This window comes from Pantherophis guttatus, chromosome 1, assembly GCF_059756535.1.
Source record: "Pantherophis guttatus breed Tessera chromosome 1, ASM5975653v1, whole genome shotgun sequence".
NCBI classification, from domain to species: domain Eukaryota; kingdom Metazoa; phylum Chordata; class Lepidosauria; order Squamata; family Colubridae; genus Pantherophis; species Pantherophis guttatus.
The window spans coordinates 330,725,258-330,748,842 of NC_142063.1; the positions used below are offsets into that span (position 1 = coordinate 330,725,258).

Genomic DNA, 23,585 nt, shown 5'->3' on the forward strand with positions numbered 1-23,585 from the left:
TATTCCTTTGTGCCTCCAGCAAAACGTGCAGATACTAGAATTGTGATAAGGAACAAGATTGGCAGTATTAAAAGAGGTTTCGAAACCATAGATGGCCAGTTGCAGAGGAATCATATTTTCCCCACAGATTAAAATTTTCTTTCTTGACTCTCAGTAAGATGCTGTTTCACTTATTTTTGTGTTTATTTGGCATGATGGCATCAAATTTTTTCAAGTTGCCTCAGTGGTACCTGCCAAGCTCTAGGAATATACCAGAGAAAGGATGTGACAAATTTGGATAATGGAATCAGCCGAGGGGGGGGGGGAAGGGTGGGGGCAGGCTAGCATTTGTAGGGGTTTTATGTGGTTTTGAAAACTTAGATTTAAATATGCAAAGGGGGGAGGGGAGATAATGACAGACAACTGAATAATGATTTAAAACTTATTTGTTCCATATAGACATGCTTGCCACAAAACCTCTGCATATTGGAAAAGCTGCTTAGGCAGGTTTCGGGCTATCTTTCACAATTAGGCATTTTCTAAATATATTTCATTATAACACAAATCATTCCTGATCCTTTCATACATTTTAGGATTTTTTTTAAGGTGCACTTTTCCTTTATGCAGAGCAGAACATGTATAATGCATGTCTTTCTGGACCTTGCAAAGTGCACCCTCTCAACTTTATAGGGAAAGATAACCATTGACAATCATCTTTTTTTGAGAAACTGATCCTGTTAGCATAACTGCAGTAAATCTTCAAGGACGTTTTGTAAAGCAGCTTAAAAAGTGACTAGATTAGCTATTGGAGCTCCTTGAGTTCTAGTTTTATAACAAGGCTGAGTAGTCCAATTGTAAGCCAAGACTCTGATGAGCATTATTTCTTTTAAGTACCAAATTTGGGTTACTCTGCCTCTGAAGTCATACTCTCTTGATCATTCTTGATAGCGATAAGAGGAAATTGACAAAAATTCCATGAGAATACATGGGAAGGGAAGATAGTGGAAGAGATTGATGGGTTGATTATGTGCTACCAAATCATTTTTTGACTCCTAACGACCACATAGATAGGAAGAAGAGAAGTGTGTCCAGATTAAACGTAGCTTTAGATAGCTTTCCCATTTGAAAATTTGTAGGTAAAAACTCAAGGCCAAGAGGAAAGGAATAGCAAAGAAGAGAAATTTGTAAGTATCACTCTCTATTTCTTTTACAACTGATAATCTTTCAGAGATTTTAGGATGATATAGTTATACAATTTCAATTTTCCCTTACAAAACCAATTTGCCCAGAAAAAATAAAAAGTATCTATATCATTGTCAACAGTGGTTCTATACCATTATTATTTTCTAAAAATGTTGTTCCTGCTCAGAATATCCATGCTCTGAAAAGTAATTTACTTTTCAGATTGATTATGTATCAGAAATCATGCTAAGAAACAAGCTTGTTTTCACCTTGTAATATTCTTACCTCTGTAATGTAATTCCTTGAGATAAATTGAAGCATCTTAAGAAACCTAGTAAAAAATACTCTTTCAGTTAAGGGTCCAGCATGCATGTTGGAAGTGGAGAATGCCTGGAGGAATGCCTGATACCCCCAGCTGTGGCATCTACTCTTTGAGGCAGCTGTCACCCCAAATATGGATGACGTCATTGGTTCTGATGTTAAAAAATCCTTAAAATTGATCTGTTTAGACGAGCATTATTTTGATTGCACTAATTTATGAAAGGGTTTAGCAATGTAAAGGTTGCTTTTGTATTTTTTACAATTGTTAGGATTTTTATTTGCCTTATGTTGAATGTGATGTATATAAATTCAGTAAATAAATAAAAAGAAATCTGTAATTACAGCAGGTGATTGAATCTTACTAGCACTCCAAAGCATTAAGATATCCAAGGCACTAGAATACATGGGCACAAGGAATCATGTTAACTTTTGCATGTTTGAATAGTATTTTTGTTTGGAAGACAATTACGTTCTTGTGTTTCCCCTGTTTTTTATTTTTCTTTGAATTCCTTAAGGCTGTTATTTTGGACCCTGATTCAGATTTATGCTTTATAGGAGTTGAAGCAAATTTGGCTCAGGCAAATTGCAAATAATTGCAATTATTACATGGCAATTTTGATTTTTTAAAAGAAAAGTTCAGCTCCATGGCTGGAGCTGAAACACATGATATACACATTATTTCCCCTGCTGCATATATTCTATCCATTATCTCTTCTTAAGAAGATTTTTCTTCCTTTGAAATGTTCCAGCATGAGGTCTTTAAAAGCGCTGTTATGGGCGGAAGGAAGTGCATTCATAATCAAAACAATGATTACTGATGCATTAATTGAAATGCGAAAAGCTGTTTGAAATTTGTGCGCCAACCCATGTTGGATGGAGGAGGAGATACAATATAATCCCCCCCACACATATTAAAAGTTATGGTTTCTTAATCTCCACAGGGGAAGATTAATTTCTCATGTCTGCTCTGCAGTTTTCTTAAATTTAGTTCTGTTTCTGTGATTAAAGCGATGTGATGAAAATTGGTTTGGGGGGATCGTTCATTGTGATGATCTTAAAAACCCCATGCTGGTAAATTTAAAGGAAGTGCAGTGTGACTGACAGGCAGCCAGATAAATGGGAAATATGTGTTTCTTGGGAAGACATGGTTATCTGGCAGATTCCAGCAGAATAGCTGAGTAAATCAGTACAGTAAGATGTATGATCAAACTATAATGTAATACCGTCTTTGTTTATCCAGTATTCTCTGATCATGTTGTGTTCTATAACTTGTAGTTAGGATTCTTGGAGGCCACCAGATTGAGGAAGATGTGTTAATTTCTAAACAGAACATAAAGATTTATGAGTCCCTTTTGTGAATCTTGTTTATGACTCATATTTTCTTATGGATTCCAATAAGGCCAGCCAGTTCATAATCTATTACTCTGAGTGATATACTTCAGTACAACTTTAAACAATGAACTAAAAAACTAACATGATAACAAGCATAATCCACACACAGACATCAATGGACTCAAATAGCATGCTGGCCCAATGCATGGGAGAGTCAGCTCTACATGGTTCTGCAAAACACTGATAGGTCAGGGTTACCTGAACCTCAGAGGGACAGGTACAGCAACTGAGAAGATATGTCCCATTAGATGACCCTCCCGCAGACTGGTGCCTACCAACTCTGTATGATCTAATGAAGGGGTGTCAAACTCAAGGCCCGGGGGCCGGTGCTTAGATCTGGCCCACAGGGCGACCCTAGAAACAAAGGACTGGCCCACGGTGCCTCTGCTAGCAAAAATGGAGTTCAGGAAGGCTGCACGCAGCTCTCCCAAGCTCTGTTTTTGCTGGCAGCGGGTTGCAGGAGGCTGTTACAGCGGAAAACAGAGCTCACAAGGGCTGCGTGCGACACTCCTAAGGTCTGTTTTCGCTGGCAGAGGGTTGTAGAAGGCCATTGCATCTGAAAATGGAGCTCGGGAGCCTGTTTTCACTGGCAGAGCACTTGGGCCACCACAGGTGCCCCTGACTCGAGTGACATCGAGCTGGCCTCATCACCCCAGCCCCCCCCCGAAGTCAAACACAACCTTGATGCAGCCCTCAATGAACACCCCTGATCTAGTGAGACAGGCAGAAATAGTTAAAGGTAGGTGATCCGTTGCCATATAGGGTTTTATGGATGGTAACCAACACTCAGAATCCTAACTGATGCTAATGCATCTCACACAGTAGTGGTGTTACATAGGCATTTGGAGGCATATCCATTACTATCTGTGCCACTGCATTCTGGATAAGTTGCAGCTTCTGGATGTTTTGCAATGGCTGCCCCATATACAGCAGCAACTAGAACTAGAAGACCAAAACACAAATGACTGAACAGAGTCAATCCAAAAATGGGCACAAAAATTGTTACACAAGATAGAGTTGTACAAATACCCTTCTGATTATGGCTGCCACATGCTCCTCAAACAGGAGTCATGACTCCAGAATACTCCCAAATTATACACAACCTCTGAGTGGGAGGTTGCAGCCCCAGCTAGAATCAAAGATCTAGAAAATCTCCATATATGGATGTTAAGAGGCTCAAAATCTACAACTACTTTGTCTTGCTAGGGTTAAGTCAAACCCACTTTCCCCCCATTGAGGGAGGGAGAAAGGAAAGGAAAGGAAAGAAGGAAAGGAAAGGAAAGGAAAGGAAAGGAAAGGAAAGGAAAGGAAAGGAAAGGAAAGGAAAGGAAGGTTTCGTTTCTGATGCTCCCTGCTAGCTTCCTACAATAAAACTTGATGGGGAAGCCAACAGTTAGTTGGAAGTCATTTCCACTGCTTTTTGCCCACCCTTGGTCTCTCTGTTTCTCTGTTTACATAAGGAAATATCTCTGAAATGTTGACCCAGTTAATTGTCTAGTTAAAGATAGGTATTAAGATAAGACAGCTGAAATTAGAAAATTTATTTTACAGGAAGAATCCATTGCAAGGTTCTGCGATCCAATCGTGGGTAAGATGTATTAGTTTTCCAGAACCATCTTCTTTCTTTCCACTTTGATTGCCAGGCACTTCATAAGAAGAACGATTGCACTGCAGCCGAAATCATGTCAGTCTTAGTAGCATGTGTGAAATCTTAAGGGTGCTACAAAGCCTTCCATATTGCTCTGTTCCTACAAGCAGTAAGATAAAAAAAATAAATCTCAAATTGGCAAGTTGCAAGGCAGGGGTTGAGCTGGTAATTTCCTCAATTTGCAGAGACCATTCCATTTAACACTAATGAGTAATACAAGATCTCTGCCCTTCCAGGTTACATAAATGTTTGAATTTTGGCTCAGGTGGTGGTTGGCTAGTAGAATGGGATATTTTTTTTAATACATTAGCTTAATCGGAAGTTTGGTTAAAAATATTGAATAGTTGAAGTGCAGTGGAAATATCATAAATATTTTAAATGCTATTGCTGAAGCATTTTTTTCCCCCTGCAGTACCTTTTGTAAAGAGAATTACATGTTTTTAGTGAGATAATGGGTGGTGGAGGGAGGATGGAATTTGAGAAATTGTGGAGCTGGCTGAGGTGGCTGTCAGTGCAGAGGGTAGTGCTATTTATTAGAGTCCTGGTTTTATTTAATAGCCAGATGAATGGAACAGTTAATAAAAGAAATATTGCTTTATTCCCTGACATTTATGTCCTTGGTTTCCAATAAAGAATTGAAATTATGAATAGTTGATGGTTTAAATTGATGTTTTATGTTGAACGCTGGCTATAATTTGCCCTCTGAGGATTGTAATACCAAGAAACAGATGGTTTTTCACAGTAACAAATTGCTGTGTATATAGAGCTGGCTTTCAGACCCTTTTGCCTTCCACACAAAACAGTCTTGAATCAAACCGCAGAAAAAATAAAGGAAATGTCTTTGCTTTGGAAGAGGGAAGAGAGGCTGGATAATCAGAAGATAAATCAATACAGAATATCTCTCCCCCCCCTTTTACATTTTAATTTTAGGTAGGGCAAGGGCTGCTACTGCATTAAGCAGAAGAATGTTTTGTTGAAATATGAACAGTGAATTCTGCTTGCAAAATATGGCTGGCTAGGAGTCTTTCAGGATAAGGCTTATCCTTGCCCCCCAATGAAATGGAGGCCCATCTTTTCACCACCTCATTTTAGATTGTTTTTGCAGCCCTCTGCTTCTTAATTGCTGTACCAATTTAAGAGTAGTGGGTATAGTTGCGTGTAATAGGAAATGTCTCAAAAAATTAGGATGAATCCAGTTGTGGTATTCAGCCGGTTCTATCTGGTTCGGGTGAACTGGTAGCGATGGTGGCTGGAGGCTCTGCCTACCCGCCCGGACATCATCACATTCCGTTTTTGATGCTCTGCGCATGCGCATGCGCTCACATTTGCAAACTGGTAGCGAAGGTAAGTGAATACCACACTTGGATGAATCATTCATAACTCCGTATTCTGTGTGCATTTATATGTCCTATAAGGAAAATCCAAGTTTTTCATCAAGAGATTGGGTTTTGCAAAGAGGGAGGGAGGAGTCCAGATCTTATATCCCTAAGATTTTGGTCCTCCTAATTGAGGCATTACTGCAACAGATTTTAGGGGAAGGAATTATTGCACTTGACAGATTGGCTTTTTTGTCACATAGAGTCAAGGGATTGGGAACTTTTTAGAGGGAAAGACTAAGATTCATAGAGGAAGCTCAGCTAGACTATGTCCGGTTTCTAAACATTTACTATATAGGCACTTCATGCTTAGGACACATCAGAATAGAATAGAATGGAATGGAATGGAATGGAATGGAATGGAATGGAATGGAATAGAATAGAATAGAATAGAATAGAATAGAATAGAATAGAATAGAATAGAATAGAATAGAATAGAATATTTTATTGGCCAAGTATGATTGGACACACAAGGAATTTGTCTTGGTGCATATGCTCTCAATTAAGAATTTCCTCCACAATCTGAACTTAGACAATTCTTTTTTTAAAAAAAAATTCAACTTCAAATTCCCATTTTTATAGTTATTAAGAAGGTTCTATGAACTTCCCAACTAGACCAATTACTGTGGCACTTTTCCCTTCTCTGTCTTCTGATTACTTTATCTGCTTTAAGAAAACTTGCTCTGTTTGCTGCTTTCCAGATATGTTAGACTACAGTTCCCATCAAATAATCCAGCTTTTTTGAAGAACAGCAGCTTTTCTTTGGAGGCTTTCGCTATTTCTCATCTCATCAGCCCTGACTGATGTAAAAATCTAACCAGGTTCAGGCCTGCTTAGCACTTGAATGGGAGATCAGTTCGGAAGTCCAGCTCTGTAGCAGACTAGTGTGGGTAGGAAAATACATTGGAAAAAGCACTGGAAATTCCCTTCTGTATTGTGTCAATGAACGTGCGTGGATGTGTCCCTGTAAGATCAGCAGGAGTTGACCTTGATTCAAAAATGCCATTGCTCTACTGGTGATAAAGCCTAGATTTGTGAAAAAGAAGTGTTACTAGTAATTCCTCAGGGATGCAGTGTTGAGACTAATGCTATTGTTGCTTGTGTTGATCCTTGTGATCTAATAGAGTTTAAAATAAAATCGGTAACCTCCTGGAGATGGGAAGGGCCAAAATGAAAGTATAAGAAGAGTAAAAGAAAGGTCCTTTTAACACACACACACACACACACACACACACACACACACACACCCCACTTCAGCATTTTTGACAAAGAGAGTAAAACAACTACTAACCGTATTTATTGACTGTTGATTGGGCAGTTTTAAAGACAAGGGGCCTGGAATTTGATTTGATGTTTCTGTAATGACTCTGCACTAGTTAAATTTATTTATGAGGGTCTCATTTAAAACCTACAATCTCGCATGCCAAGATGGTTCTAAAATTTGCTGTTTGCAGACTTTTAATGTTGTCACCAGTGGCCATTGTAAATAAAGGATAAATAAAATAAATAACAATACCACATTGATGTGCAGTATGTAGCACATAGAGAAGGAAAGCAATGCTGTGAAGTGATTAAGTGCATGCCTAAATCTACCCCAGTAAAACCTTTTGATATGGAAGCATAAAAGCTGCCATTAAAATAAAATCTCTATGGTGATTATATATTTGGCTCAGTTGTTTGATTCAGATTCTGCCTTCTTGGCTGCATTTATATATTAATGAGTTTGATCACTGTTTCATATAAACATGGAGATGTAATGTTGATATCTGAAGATGTCAACATAACACCAGGCTTACAATGTACACTGAGTGAATGTATTGGAATAGCTGTTTAAAATACATGTCTATTTATAATCACACACTTTGTGGGGCTTTATAGAAAAGTTTATACCAAAGCGGGTTCATTTGGGAAGAGAAACAGACTACCCCTGCAGACATCCTATTTTAGAATTGTTTGGTCAAAATATTCTGGATTTTTTTTTTAAAGAAAAACTTTTAAAACTTGATTGTTTTCCTTTTTTTTAAGCAGTTAATAGGATTTACTTTTTTGTAATGCTGTTTGAGTTGATGAAGAATAAAATTGTTTGTAGTGTGAAAATAGAAAGCCATGAGGAGAGGTTTTTTTTATAAGAAAATCTATTAATCAGTGTAATTTATAAAGTACTCAACAATTAAATGCAACAATTCTAATACACACACACACATATAAATGGCCGTGTGTGTGTGTGTGTGTGTGTGTGTATGTGTATGTTCCAGCATAACTCTAGAATGCCTCGAGCAATTTCAACCAAACTTGATACACAGATGACTTACTCTCTGGAAAAAAATACTGTGGGGTAAGACACCCCTCAGGGTGTGTGTTCTGTTAAGATACAGCCTGTTGTGCCTTAAAATGGCTTCTACTGTACTGCCTTAAAATGGCTTCTATTGTACAGCACAGTGAAGTTGCCATGGCAACGGCTTCACAGTACTGCACAAGGGGGCTTTTTCTGGTAAGGGGAAAATCCAACATTAGAAATTACGTTTCGTCCGGACATTTTCAACAAGGCTTTGATTACTCTTGAGGACAAATGTATGGCCATAATCAATAAAACATTATTGCAACTCGGCCTGCCTGTACCACTACGAGACCGACACGACGTACTTCATGCAGATTACATACAAGAAAAGAATTACAACGTCGAACATCTTAGTGCATATATCACGGACAAGAAGCCACTTCTAAATCAAGATCAGAAAAAAGCATACCAAATGATCATGCAAAACAACAGGTGGTATCATTTTATTTGATGCTTCTGGGGGCACAGGGAAGACATTTTTCACTTTAATTCTTGCCAAAATCAGGGCTTAGGGCAGTGGTGAAATCTAAAATTTGTTACTACCGATTCTGTGGGCGTGGCTTGGTGGGGGGGAGGGTAATGCGACTGGGTGGGCGTGGCCAATTTTTTTGCAAAGAGGTTGTAAGAAATACTTTCAAAAGGCTCTGACGATCCCAGCTGAGTTGCCTGATTGGCAGAGGCTTTTTTAAAAAGCCTCTGCTAATCAGGCAATTCAGCTTGGATCATCAGAGGCATTTAAAAGAAAAAAAGTGTTTTTTTCTTTTAAATGCCTCTGACGATCCAAGCTGAGTTTTTAAAAAAGCCTCTGCCGATCAGGCAACTCAGCTTGGATCGTCAGAGGCGTTTAAAAGAAAAAAAAAGGTTTTTTCAGCAGCAACAGAAATATAAGTGTTCCTCAATTTATGCTGATTCATTTAACAACTATTCAAAGATACAACAGTGCTAAAAAAAAATTCCTCGCATTTATAACGGTCACAGTATCCTTAAGGTCATGTGATCAAAATTTGGGCACTTGTCAAGCGGCATGTAGTTATAATGCTTGAGGTAACCATGTGATGGCCATTTGCAACCTTCCCAGGGGACTTCTGACAAGTAGTCAACGGGGAAGCCAGATTCACTTAACTAGATCATAATTTGCTTAATAACCTCAGCAAAAAAAAAAAAAAAAGATGTAAAATTGGATGCAACTCCCTTAACAACTACATCACTTAATGACAGATGTTCCAGTCCCAATTGTGGTTGTTAATCAAGGACTACGTGTAAAAAAAAAAAGAAAAAGAAAACAGTAGAATTTCTCCATGTTCTGACACCAATCAGGAAATTAAAGGTCTAGTTTCTTCTCTGGATGCCCAGAGAAGTTTGGGTCTGGGTAAGTACCAGAGGTATACCAGAGCTTAAGGTAGAGTGGAAAATCAAAGCAATAGAAGTCCACGTTCCTCGAGCAGATGTGCATATTTTATCCTGTATTTTCCTGCACTGTACGTAGAATTTACTCTATAATTAACATTGTTTGCACCTTTTTAATCTGATAAACCACATTCAGAATGGAAAAAGTAAAATGTTGAAGAAACTGAGCAAATGGAAGTGACAATGTAGGTTATTCACTAGCTTCGGTTTTCTTTTCAGACCTTCTTCCAGTGGTGGGTTGCTCCCGGTTTGGGCGAGCCGGTAGTGTGATGATGTGACGTCACCGAACCGGTTCTGTTTGACTGGGAGCTGGGCCCTCCCGCCGCCCCCCGCGTTATTCCTATCTTTATTTCTTACTTTTTAGCCCAGCTGATAGGCACGGCAGAGTGGATTGCCGCACCTCAGCTGGGCAGAAACCTAATGAGCTTGTGTGGAGCGCAGGTTCGGTGCACGTGCGAGCGAAGCGAGCATGCAGGTGGCAATTGTACACAAAGCGCATGCGCAAAGAGAACCGGTAGTAATGGTAACACTGGTTGGAACCCACCACTGCCTTCTTCGGCAAGTTCAATAAATTCACTGAGCATATTTTGTACTGCTTTGTATTGTGTGGACTCACTTTGGTTTGGTTTTGCCAAAAACCTGGCCTGTTGGACCAGCAGCTTGAACTTTTTTTTAAAAGAAGGATTTCCAGATCAGAATGGTCAAGAGATCAAAAGATCCAAATTGAACAGCTATGAGTCAATAATGTATCTGACTTGTAAGCAGCCTTTTGGCTGGCATTCAGAATGGCACTAGCCTGTTACTTTTTCTCCAACACACAAATTTACTGATGAATAACTCAGACCATAAAAGTACTGAGGCAAAAATGCAAAATAATGTTCCTGTTTAATATTGATCTGTTTTATATATATTAGATTTTGTTGCACATTTTGTGTTCCTTTTACTCTCATTTTTTGGGAAGGGTGATTTCTCAGAGGCAAAACATGTTTTTTTTGTTTAAACAAGATCCCAGATTTAGTCCCTGGCAGCATAAATACCCCCCCCAAAAAATAAATAAATAAAAATCTAAAGCAGAAAGGGAGCTTAGTTTTGATAACATGATTATGAGTTTAGGAGTACTTTAGATTGATTTAAATGAAAACCATTTTGTGTGTGGTTGGACTAGATCGGAAGGGTTAAATTGTGAGATGTTTTGCCCTTTGAGAAGTGGTGTGTAGTACAATCATTCTTGCAGGACAATTGAGAAGCTGTTCTCAACTGGCCAATATCTCTTCTCCTTGAGGTGTCAGTTGAAAATAGTCTCTTGCTGAATTGGATTTTTCAGGTTTTTTAACTCTGTGTCCCAAATAATGAACTCTTTACGATGCTTTTGCATAAAATGGCACCTTGGTCTTTGCCTGCTGTGCGTTTATCTGGTTGCCTTGATGAGAAAAGGAAATTGATTCTTCAGAGTAGACTTCCAGAGTACTAAAGACATATTTTCCAAAAACAATAATGTGATAAATCCAAAGCCTCCACAAGTCAGTTCTGTAATGAGTCCATCTAGGTTGTGTCTTGTCCTCAAATGTCAGTCAGTTTTTGAAGGTTGTCACTTTGGTGATGATGGAGGAGGAGGAGGAGGAGAAAGAGTAATTTAATTTTCATTAATGCTGTATTATTGAACGAGGGGATTGAGAGAAGTCCAGAATCTTCTTAATTCTAAAAGTTTTATTATTTGTCTTATTAGAAGAGAAGGCTTTTCTACCAGTTGGGTTTTCAAAGCTTCAGCAGCATTCAGACATTTTTTTCACAGTTTCTCGAAATTTATATATAGCAGCCATCTAAATATAGGCATTTAAAAACTTCCAGTAATTTACATTTTAGCTTTATGCAGTGACTTATAATCATCTTCTCTGTTCTGATCCTTGTAGAATCTCCCAGAAATACTTTTAATGGTCAGTATTTTACTGATATCTTTACTGCTTGTGTTTTTGCGAACTATGATTACAAATGAGTGTTTCAGAATGGTGTGTGACCCTGCGATTGTTATTTTCACAGAAGAAAACAGACTGTATAGGGAAACAGAGGACAGTTATTTTCACAGAGGGAAACAGACTATATACACTTTGTTTAAACCAGGGATCCCCAACCCCTGGGCTGTGTACTGCTACCGTGGCCTGTTGGGAACTGGGCTGGACAAACGGAGGGTGAGCACAAGTAGAACATAACCTCCTACTAGATAAAATAGAAAAATGTGGGTTAGCTAGCATCACCACCAGATGGATTCGTAACTGGCTGACTAGCCAACACTCCAGAAGATAGGCTTAAGATACAAAAGGATCTTGACAAACTTGAGCATTGGGCGCTATCTACCCTGTTTCCCCCAAAATAAGACATCTCCTGATAATAAGCCCAATCAGGCTTTTGAGTGCATGGGATAAGGCCAAGCACTTATTTCAGGGTTCAAAAAAATATAAGACAGGGTCTTATTTTCAGGGAAACACGGTAACAAAATGAAATTCAATGGTGAAAAAAGTAAGTAATTCTACATTTAGGCAAGAAAAACAAAATGCACAGGTTCAGTATATGTGGTACCTTGCTCAATAGTAGTAACTGTGAGAGGGATCTTGGAGTCCTAGTGGACAACCATTTAAATATGAACTAGACGTGTGCTGCAGCTGCCAAAAAAGCCAACACAGTTCTAGGCTGCATAAACAGAGGGATAGAATCGAGATCACGTGAACTGTTAATACCACTTTATAATGCCTTGGGAAGGCCACACTTGGAATACTGCATCCAGTTTTGGTCGCCACGATGTTGAGACTCTAGAAAGAGTACAGAGAAGAGCAACAAAGATGATTAGGGGACTGGAGGCTAAAACATATGAAGAATGGTTGCAGGAACTGGGTCTGTCTAGTTTGATGAAAAGGACTAGGGGTGACATTATAGCAGTGTTTCAATATCTCAAGGGCTGCCACAAAGAAGAGGGAGTCAAGCTATTCTCCAAAGCACCTGAGGGTAGAACAAGAAGCAATGGGTGGAAACTAATCAAGGAGAGAAGCAACTTAGAACTAAGGAGAAATTTCCTGACAGTTAGAACAATTAATAAGTGGAACAACTTGCCTCCAGAAGTTGTGAATGCTCCAACACTGGAAGTTTTCAAGAAGATGTTGGATAACCATTTGTCTGAAGTGGTGGAGGGTTTCCTGCCTAAGCAGGGATTTGGACTAGAAGACCTCCAAGGTCCCTTCCAACTCTGCTATTCTATTCTATTCTATTCTATTCTATTCTATTCTATTCTATTCTATTCTATTCTATTCTATTCTATTCTATTCTATACATGAAGCTTTATTTGCGCATGCACAGGATTAGGCTGCACAGGTGAAACCATCTCCTCTCCTCACCACCAGTGCTGCCAGTCCGTGGAGCCAAAACGCCTGGGACCTCTGGTTTAAACCATGGGTGTCTAACCTTTTGGCTTGCCTGAGCCATACTGAGTGACGAGGAATTATCTTTGGCCACATGTAAAATATATAATATAGTTAATGAATATAAATAGCTTCCTGGCAAATAGAAAGGGAAGACATGGAAGCAGTGACAGATTTTATTTTCTTGAACTGCAAGATCACTGCAGACAGTAAATGAAATTAAAAGATGCTTGCTCCTTGGGAGGAAAGCTGTGGCAAACCTAGACAGCATATTAAAAAGCAGAGACATCACTTTGCTGACAAATGTTTGTACAGTCAAAGCTATGGTTTTCCCAGTAGTCATGTATGGCTGTGAGAATTGGATCATAAGGAAGGCTGAACACTGAAGAATTGATGCTTCCGAATTATGGTGTTGGGGAAGACTCTTGAGAGTCACTTGGACTGCAAGGTGATCAAATCAGTCAGTCCTAAAGGAAATCAAACACTGAATGTTTTTTGGAAGGACAGATATTGAAGCTGAAGCTCAAATACTTTGGCTACCAAATGAGAAGAGAGGACTTAATTGGGAAAGACCAATTGGGAAAGATTGAAGGCAAAAGGAGAAAGGGATGGCAAAGGATGAGAAGGTTAGATAGCGTCATTGATGCAATGGGCATGGGTTTGGGCAGAACCTGGAAGACGGGGGACTGATGTGTTATGGTCCAGGGGGGGTCGCAGTGGGACATGTCTTAGCTACTGAACAAGAACATGCAAATAGTGCTAAAAATCACACAATAATATTCAAAATTTATGATCTTGTGGGGCCACATTACTAGCTGTCATGGGCCATGCAGGTTGATCATGCCTGGTATAAACAATAGTATAACAGACATAATATCCTGTTGCATTGAATGAAATGCAGCTATCTAGTCAGTGGTCATAGTAACTAAATGAGCTGCCCTTGAGCTTGAGTTGTGGCTCTTTTCATTGGCTAAGATTTACTCTTCTTTCAATCTCATTATTGCTTAATTGTCAAATACTCATCCACTTTTGTGCTTTTCTTAACTTTTTCAGTGCCTTCTAAATTTCTCTTGTTTTCTTTTCCACTTCCTAGCAGCCTTTGGTAAGGAACCAATATAGTCCTGCTGCTTTTCAGCCTGTGTGTTGCTGTATAAAAGGAGCCAGTTTCACTGTTGATTGTTTTGTCATCTGATAAAAGAACCCAACAAGCCCAGAGTTCAAAGGTCTTGTGTGTAGGAAGTTTGCTAGCAGCTGTCTAGCTTCATTAGGTTTCCTTCCCCTCCCTGGTATGTTCAAAGCATTTCCTGGTATTTATAGGATACTGGAAGAGGACATCCATTTGCCCTCATCTGTGGAACAAATTCCCATTTTATACGGAATTGTGAAAACAGTCTCATCACTTGTCATGTGGCCTGTAATCATTTGTGGCCATTTTGTAAAATTGTTAACAAAAGGAAAAACAAGCAGCAGTATTTTTTTTTGTCACGACAATGCGGACTATGTTGAATGTTAGTACATACAGGATGGAAAATATACAGTTCGTATTTACTTCTCAGATATTGTACTTGCATTTTTGGTTTGTAAAAATAATTTTGCATTGACCAAATTTTGATTCTGTTCTATAGCCCTTTCTTATTCCACATAAAAAGAAAGCAGAGAATAATCTAGAAACATTGAAAACAGATTTTTTTTTTAAAGGACTGTCTTGGTGAGTGAGGATGAAGTCAAGGCAGATTGCAGAATCCTCTGTCCATGTCTCATTTCATAGTTATGAAACTTGATGATCTCATGTATGGGGGAAGGAAAAATTCCCTTTCATTTTAGCAGAATAGCTTTGCTACTTGTTCATCTGTAATGTGCTCATTGCAAGTAAAATAGGCAAGTGGCTGTTTACAGTACAATTGTTCATTAACAATAGTAATTTGGGAAGTGCTGCAACTCATTAGCCCCACACAGCTGTTATATTTATTTATTTACCATTTATTTATTAATCAGATTTATATAGCCACCCATCAAAATCTACTCTGGGTGGCGCACAACATTCAGATAAAAGTCACAGGTATAAAAACAACAGATACAAAAAATTAAAAATCTACATTAAGAAATAAATATTATAAAAACAAATACACAAACCTAGGAGCCCTGGTGGTAGACTGGTTAGAATGCAGTATTGTAGGAAAACTGCCCACAGCCTGGAGTTCGATCCTGACAGGCTCAAGCCTGTTGACTCAGCCTGCCATCCTTCCATGGTTGGTAAAATGAGGACCCAGATTGTTGGGGGCAATCTGCTGTCACTGCAAACTGTCCAGAGAGTGCTGTAATGCACAATGGGACAGCGTATAAGTCTTAAGTGCTATTGCTATAGATGAGGAAAGGATAAGAATGGCCACCTCAGCAGTTGAGATGGAGAAATTCCTTCGTTTCTTCTGTAATAAAAGATAGATTGGAAACTATGAAGAAATTTCTTTAAGTCTACATCTTTGAAAAGTCATTGCCAGACTGAGTGGACAATTTCTTTACAATTTCCACTTTGTTATAGGGAAATCTAGAGAATCTAATTCTGATGTATACAGAAAGAAGGTACTGGGCATTATACCTAAATTGTCCACTATTATGAAGGACAGATTCCCCCCCCCCTCCCCGTGGGAAGGATATCTAATATGCAGTGGTGTCTATGGATTCATTTTTCCAAAACTCTCATATCTCAAATTTATCCTAGTTATAGTTAATGTTATAGTATGTTATGAAGTTTGTGCCCAAGATTGGAAATAATGAGTTCATACAGAGTTCAGGATCATCAGTGAAACCTTAAACACAGGAATTTAATGATATTGAAGATCAGAGTGAAAGGATAATGAACAATTTAAACTTGAGGCTGAATATTGCATTTGCCTAAGAAGATGTGGCTGAGAAACATAGAGAATACAAAAAAAAATGTTCACATACGTAGTAAACCTTCAGTTATACTTCCTTATGAAAATTCAGTTAAATATTAAATTATGGCCCCATATGAAAGTTCAGGATTTGGGGGGGGGGAGAGTGGACTCTCATCTTCCTTTCAGATAAAGAAAATGATTAGAGTGGTGGCACCACCTAAACCAAGAGTTGACCCAACGTTGGGAAATGAGGAGATGATCCTCTGATAAGCAGGCTTGTGGAGAAGACTGCATCTTATCACACTTTGGAAATCTTGGCAATTGCAGTTTGTCCTATTGGAAATGCTTTTGTCTTCCAAGCAGTTTATCTGTCCATGCAACAGAGATGTTGTCCATCCAGATCTTGATTCTCTCCACCTTGCAGCCTAATGTATTTGATTTCACAAATCTTTTGAAAAAAGATAAGAGAAGCTTCCCACAAAGGACAGTACTTCAGGTCTTAAAACAGATCACTGCAATCCATGTTCTAGTGCTGGGATGTCAAACTCGGGGCCCGGATCTGGCCCGTGGGGTACTTAGATCTGGCCTGCGGGGGAGGGGGGGGGCGGAAACAGCGAAGTACTGGCCCACGGTGCTTCTGCCAGCGAAACGGGCTCCTGAGCTCCACTTTGGACTGCCACAGCATCCTGCAACACTCTGCCAGTGAAAACGGAGTTCAGGAGGGCCGCACGCAGCCCTCCCCAGCTCCGTTTACACTGCCAGAGGGTTGCAGGAGGCCGTGACAGCCGAAAACGGAGCTCGGGAGCCCATTTTTGCTGGCGGACCGCTCGGGGCCCCACAGGCACCTCCAACATGACATTGAGCTGGCCACACCCACCCCAGCCATGCCCACCCTGGCCCCCCGAGGTCAAACACAACCCTGATGTGGCCCTCAATGAAATTGACTTTCACACCCCTGTTCTAAGGTGTTCTCTGAAGCTTTCATGTGAAACCAAAGACGAGGTATAGTAAAGTTTATTTCAGATGCAGTAATGATGAAGATCAGCTTTTATAAAGATTAAGGTATTAAATCCTGTGTTTTTTTCCTTTTGCTTCTTGGTAGTAAGAGTTTTCTGATTTTAATGTTATAGCCGCCTAGAGATTGTTTTTAAAATGGTCCTTTGAGGTAAACAAGAACAAAAAACAGACTCTACTAGAAGAATTTAACTATACTTTATTGAAATAGGCTATAATGACATACTCTTGCAAGCTTGATTGTGCTTTACCTTACCTTTCTCATAAATTTGAGTGAATCCTGAAGGAGTCTAGGCAAGCCTACTTGAAATACTGTTTTGTTTCCCAGCACTTAAGGACTGTTTTAGCCCTTTTTGCTTATATAATGGTTTTTGACAATTTCCCTTGAGGTCATCGCTCTACAGTTCCTTCTATGTATCTTATACAGTTCCTTCTATGTATCTTAACAGAAATACCTTGAGGACTTCATATGGGAACACAGCTTACTCTCATATAATGCCACGTCCATCATGTTTTCCCTTTCATCTGAAACAGTCTGGCTCATCATTAAAATTTTTTGATTTTTCCATACATGTTTGTTTTTCCTTTGTCAGTGGTAGTTTTTAATCTAACATATTAGTGAAATGAAGAATTTTATAAAAGGCGTTGTACATCTCTGACATTCTTACCCATTCTGGCCTGGAACTTCCCTCCCTTATTGTTCTCTATTTTAATACTTTGAAGTTCTTTGAGACCCCAGCTCCTCTCATGGAACATAGCTTTTCTGTTGCCACGACATCAGATAATTGAGCTGGAGAACTGTTAGTTTTACAAAAGATCAATTTGTTAAATTTTCGTAGGGACAAAGTAGTTCTTGTTGCAAGGTATTCCCTTCTTTCCATTTTAATCAAGATATCATGTTGCCTACTATTTCCCAACTCAACAATATTAGAAATATTGATTTGTTCTTTACATGAATCTTGTGGCCTCACTTTTTCCTGGACAGCTCAGCAGGACCAACATTTACACCTGTACTTCCGAGGCTAACCTTAAAGAGCTTGTGTTTCCCCTCTGAATTTTGGCAATTGGATAGTGACCACAACACACTTTGCTACAAGCTGATTGTAACAGCTGTACTTCCATCCAGTCTGTACTCGCTCTGAAAGGGCAACTGTAACACTAGCAACCTTTCTTTGCAGTGTTCCCCTATAGCAGTGATGGCTAACCTTTTTGCCATCGCGTGCCAGGAGAGGGGGGGACGGGGGAGGGTTGCGCACGCATGTGCCCACACTGATAATTCTATCATGTGCGCGCAATTCCCCCCCCCCGCTCCTGGCATGCAATGGCCTCTCTAGGAGTCTCTGGAGGCTGGGGACAGCAAAAAAGTCGCTTCCTGTCCCACCAGGAGTTGGGAAATGGGCGTTTCAGGCCTTTGGAGGGTCTCCGAGGGACTGGGAAAGGCTGTTTTCGCCCTCCGCAGATGCATAGAGAGGATCTGGAGCCAGGTAAGAAGGAAAAACGGGCCTTCCCCACGCCCCCCCCCCAAGGCCGTCCGGTGGCAGGAAACAGCCTGTTTCCCTACTTCTGGTGGGCCCAGAAGGCCCAAAAATCAGCTGGCTGGTGCACGCATGCACGCCAGAGCTGAGCTGGCATGCCCACTGATACGGCTACACGGGTTCGCCATCATAGCCCTATAGGGAGTCCTCAACTTACAACCACATTGAGCCTGCAATTTTGGTCATAAGTTATGACAATAGTAAAGTGGGTCGTCACATCCCATCCAATTTTCTGATCTTTTTTGTAGCAGTATTTAAATCAGGGGTTTTCAAACTTGGCCACTTGGGGACTTCAACTTCCAACCCATGCTGGCTGGGGAATTGTGGGCGTTGAAGTCCCTAAGTCTTAAAAGTGGCAAGTTTGAGGATCCCCGATTTAAATAAACATGCTGATTTTTAAGCAAATGCTCTGGCCGATAAGCGACCCCTATTGTTTGCTTTGGGATATTTTTTTTCCAGAAACCAGAAGTAAAGGGCAGTTTCTGGGGGGGGGGGAAATGTAAATCACAGTCACATGACTGTTGGATGCTTCAAGCGGTTGAAAATGTGGGCTGGTTGCTGAGCATCCAAAATGTGGTTATGTGACCATGGGGGTGGGAGGGGGGGGAACCTAAGATCGAGGTTTAAAATAATAGTACAAGGAGGACTTATTTGGGACAATCATGCAGCCAGGTACAGGTTTTTTTTATTGATCAAGGGAATCCGTAGAAGTTGAATTTGCCAGTTTTCTTTTTTAAGTGTGCTCTTATGCTGAGATGTTGCCATCTACGGTCTCCTGCTTGTACACTGTTGCAACACCGCTTTTGTCAGCTTGAGTTGTCCTTGCAAAAGTACTTGTGAACTTTATTGACTCCTTGTTACAAAAGATTACTTACAATCCCAATACGCCGAGTGAGTGGAGTTCATAATAAAGAACGTTGCTCTAGTTTGATTGATGCATGTGGTATCCCGAAACAAGACTTGGTGCAGCCAAGTCAGACAAAACATGCATGAAAAAGGAACACTCTTCTGCATTGTCATTGGGTGACAAATGGTGCTCAAAATCTGGGTGACAGTTTATGATGTATTCATCTGGAGCAAAAAAAGCTGGTTAACTGCAATTGCTTTGGAAAACAAGTGTGTCTGAGACAAAGCTATTTTCGATTTTTCTTAGTTGTGCCTACATGAAAATATCCAGGGCATGGTTGGCCTCATCTCAAGTAGGCTGAGTAAGATAATGCGGTTTTGTTTCCTTTTAAAAGAGCTCCTATCTGCCTCTAAGCAGAACTGGCTTGGTATCACGAATAAATATTTTCAGAATAAGGAGTAGGATATTGGAAATATTTTTGTGAAATCATTTATTTGGAATATTGAAATAAAGCAAAACTCGATCTGCTTTATTAGCATGTGAAGATCTTTGTGATTTGCAGAGCACGGCTCCCAGATTTAGCAAGTAAAATTGACGCAGCGTTCCCTGCTAATCTTCAACTATGAGGTTACTATTTGGTTTCAGTGTGTCCCAGCACTGCTGAAAATGCCAGGGGGTGTGGGGGGGGGAGTGTTTTTTAAGGTCCGTAGGAATCTCTCTGTTTTCCTGACTTGTTGCATCAGAACTATCTATTGGGCACGGTGCTTCTTTCTGGGCTCCCGTAGCTATAATGCAATTTTATATTTGCACTTCTGCCAACTTGGTGAGAGGCATTGGCATATTTCAGAGTCAATGACATGGAAATAGGCATTGCTAATTCATAGAACTTTAAAAAATTAATATTTGATCTAGAATTCCTATAAAAGTTTTTTAATGTTCCAGATGCATTAGGTGCAGATAAGTGTCTGTCATTTTTTCCTCCTCTGAAGAACACTGAATATTTTAGGAGAAGGGAAATACCATGTGACTTTGCGAGTCTGGTCCTATGTTATTTTAAGGTCTCATGGTGATGCCTCTGTTACGAATTCCATTTCCATTAAATATACAAAGAAGCAGAATAATTTCTCTTCCTTTCATTTCCACTTCTTCCACAGTACCTGTAAGATAATGATGTCCTCCTGTCTTGAATATCTTTCGGTTTGAGAAATATTTCTATCTCCTGAATACTCAAGAAACCTGGAGTACTCAATATGTCAAATAATAGCAAAGCATTTTACCAAATGACTGTTAAATTGCTGCACATACCACAGGAATTTTAGTGTCATCTTTGTCCAAGCCACGTTTACAATGTTATTTCTTCTATTTAAATTATTTATTAATTGCTTTTATAACTTGCCAAATCGAAATGCAAATTATGCAGGCTTTTTTCATTTTTTTCATTGTTGTATTACTGACTGAAGCGTGGCCAATTATATAGCAAACATGCCCTTTTGTATTCCATATTGAGCTGTGACATGGCCATATTCCTCACTGTTGCATTGGCTGGTGTTAGTCATTAGGGCTTTGCAGCACTTTTGACTCAGAAGCAAAAAATTACTCGGATAGATGGGCAGCTATATAAATCTATTCAGTAAGTAAATGAATAAGTAAGTAAGTAAATAAAAAATGCTTTGGAAAATGGAGAGGGTGGAACAAGTAGAACCGGCTGTAAATTCTTAAGTAGCTACAGCATCTCCCAAGATTGTGAGATTTGTTCCTCCCAACTGTTTGATTGTAGATTTTCGGATGCATTTTTAGAGCTCTAATGCTGTACTGTACATATTATGGGGGGGGGAACCCATAAAATATTACTGCCAACCTCAATTAATTGGGTCATCCATTTACAATATATGTAAATTTATCTAATCCATAGATGTGAAATGGTTGAGGTAAAAATCCGTAAACATACAATACAGGTAAAACATACAATGCAATTGCAGCTGGAATGTCTGTCATAAGTCATTGCAGTCGTAAATCAGGTTGGACCCAACTTTATAATTTTTATGGTGGACATTAAGGGAATTATACAGCCATTAAGCAAATGCATGGTTGTTAAGCAAATCACACAGTCATTAAGTGAACCCAATATCCCCAGTGGACAGTTTTTGCCAGAAATCTGCCGAAAAGATAGCAAATCGTGATCACATGCTCACAGGAGGCTGTAGCTGGTCATAAATGCAAGCTATTTATGCAATTAGTTTACTTTATTGTCATCGTGCCTCGTACAAAAAAAATTAATCGCCATTTTCAGTGTACATTATACATAAAAAATAAAATAAAAACAAAAACATACATCCTTCACATTCTATACAATTGAATTGAAAACCCCTGATATTGCATTAATATTACACGATACAGTAGAATTCAATATAGTTACTGCTTTGGGATAGAAGCTGTTTTTCAGCTTATTTGTCCTTGTTTTTATTGTCCTGTACCATCTGCCAAGCTCAAATTCAAGTACCCAAATTATGATCATATGATCATGAGGGTGGTGCGACAGTCTTAAGTGCAAGAATAGGTTGTAAGTCATTTTTTTGAGAAGTCTTTGTAATTTTGAATTGTTGTTCAGAGAAGGAGAGTAAGTAGGGGACTGTGTGTAGTTTAGATAACCTCAATTGTTTAATATCAGGATCTTCCATAGGAATTGGCTGAGAATCCCACCCCATCCTATTCCCAGTTAAATAAAACCATAGCTTGCTGTCCCTTTTAAACTGTATTCTGTTTGCTGGTTGGTTGCTGACAGTCAGTTTGACAATTTTAAGCTTATAACGAACTATAATTATACTTGGGGAATATGAGACATTCGAATCCTGTATTTAAACATGAAGCCATATTTAGATAAGTTGTCCGAATGGCACCATTGAATCTCTTGATTAGTCTGTAAAATTAATTTAGAAACTGGTTTTTCTTGACACTGAACTTAGAGGCTGGAGGATCTGCATCAGTGTAAAATAGCCTAACAAATAATGTTCTAAACATTAATAGTCTGCCTTTCCTTTTGCTATGTATCGAAAGAAATACCAACTCACTGTCTTTGGGGAAATGTTTCTGCCTAACTGCTGGCAGCAGAGACTAAACTTTCCTAGGAGCAACATCTTCACTGTTGACTCTGGTTTCCCAAACATTTTTGAACACCCAAATCATATTATTGGAGAATATATACCGTGTTTCCCCGAAAATAAGACCCTGTTTTATATTTTTTTTGAAATCTGAAATAAGCGCTTGGCCTTATTGCCATGCGCTCAAAAGCCTGATTGGGTTTATTATCAGGGGATGTCTTATTTTGGGGGAAACAGGGTATATACATACATACACACACACACATATATATATGGTTTTACTTTTTTATTTCTTTTGTCTCTTAAAAAAAGTGTCCAGCAAAGAGACCTAAAACAAGATGGCTTGACGACATCAGCAAGTATTGCAGGTCCAACTGGCAAAGGAAAGCTCAGGTCCACATTGGTTAGAAAGAAGAGGCATTCTTCCTGCCATGAATAGATAATGGCTAGAATCAGAGGTGGTATTCAGCCAGTTCAGACCGGTTCGCCTGAACCGGTAGTGGAAATCAAGGGTAGGCCCGTCCGTCCCCCCCTGCCCCGGCTCTATGGCATCCTATTTAGGCACGTTTTTGAGGCTGTGTGCATGCGTGGAAGCGCTCATGCAAAGCACATGCACGGAAGGCTGGGCGCATATGCAGAAGACAGGCACACGCACAAACCGGGCACGCGCACACACGAAGCGAGCAGGCGTAGGCGTGCTGAACCAGTAGTAACATAATGTGAAACCCACATTATGGGTTAGAATGATTAAATGAACTTTTTTATTTGTCAAATAGTTATGCTTTTATTACTTGTGTCATTTCCATTATGACACTTCAGAATTATTCAATTCGAAGATTCAAGTTAGAAATATGATAGTTTCTTGTCATGGTCTTCTTTGGTTACTGTAAGTTCAAATATTGATTTCTCTAATACAATACATCAATAGGCATGAGAAGTATGAATTGGAATTTTGAAGCAATCCACTCCGTACTTTTTTTTTTCCAAGCACATATATTGTTCTAGACACTACAATGAAATTTAAACATGTATTCAGCATAATAAGTTTTGCAAACTTAATGGCTGTGACTAAATTTGTACTATATCCCTTTCAGATTGTTACCTGGCATTTGTTTATGCAGGAACTCTGAATCATGTTTTCCATTTATCTGTTATACACGCAAGC

The 23,585-nt window shown here is 39.4% G+C and overlaps 1 protein-coding gene across 9 annotated transcripts in view; it reads left to right on the forward strand.

The window, feature by feature from the left end:
- CUX1 (cut like homeobox 1) overlaps positions 1–23,585 on the forward strand; it is a 358,675-nt gene that overhangs the window by 110,470 nt on the left and 224,620 nt on the right. The window lies entirely within an intron of this gene.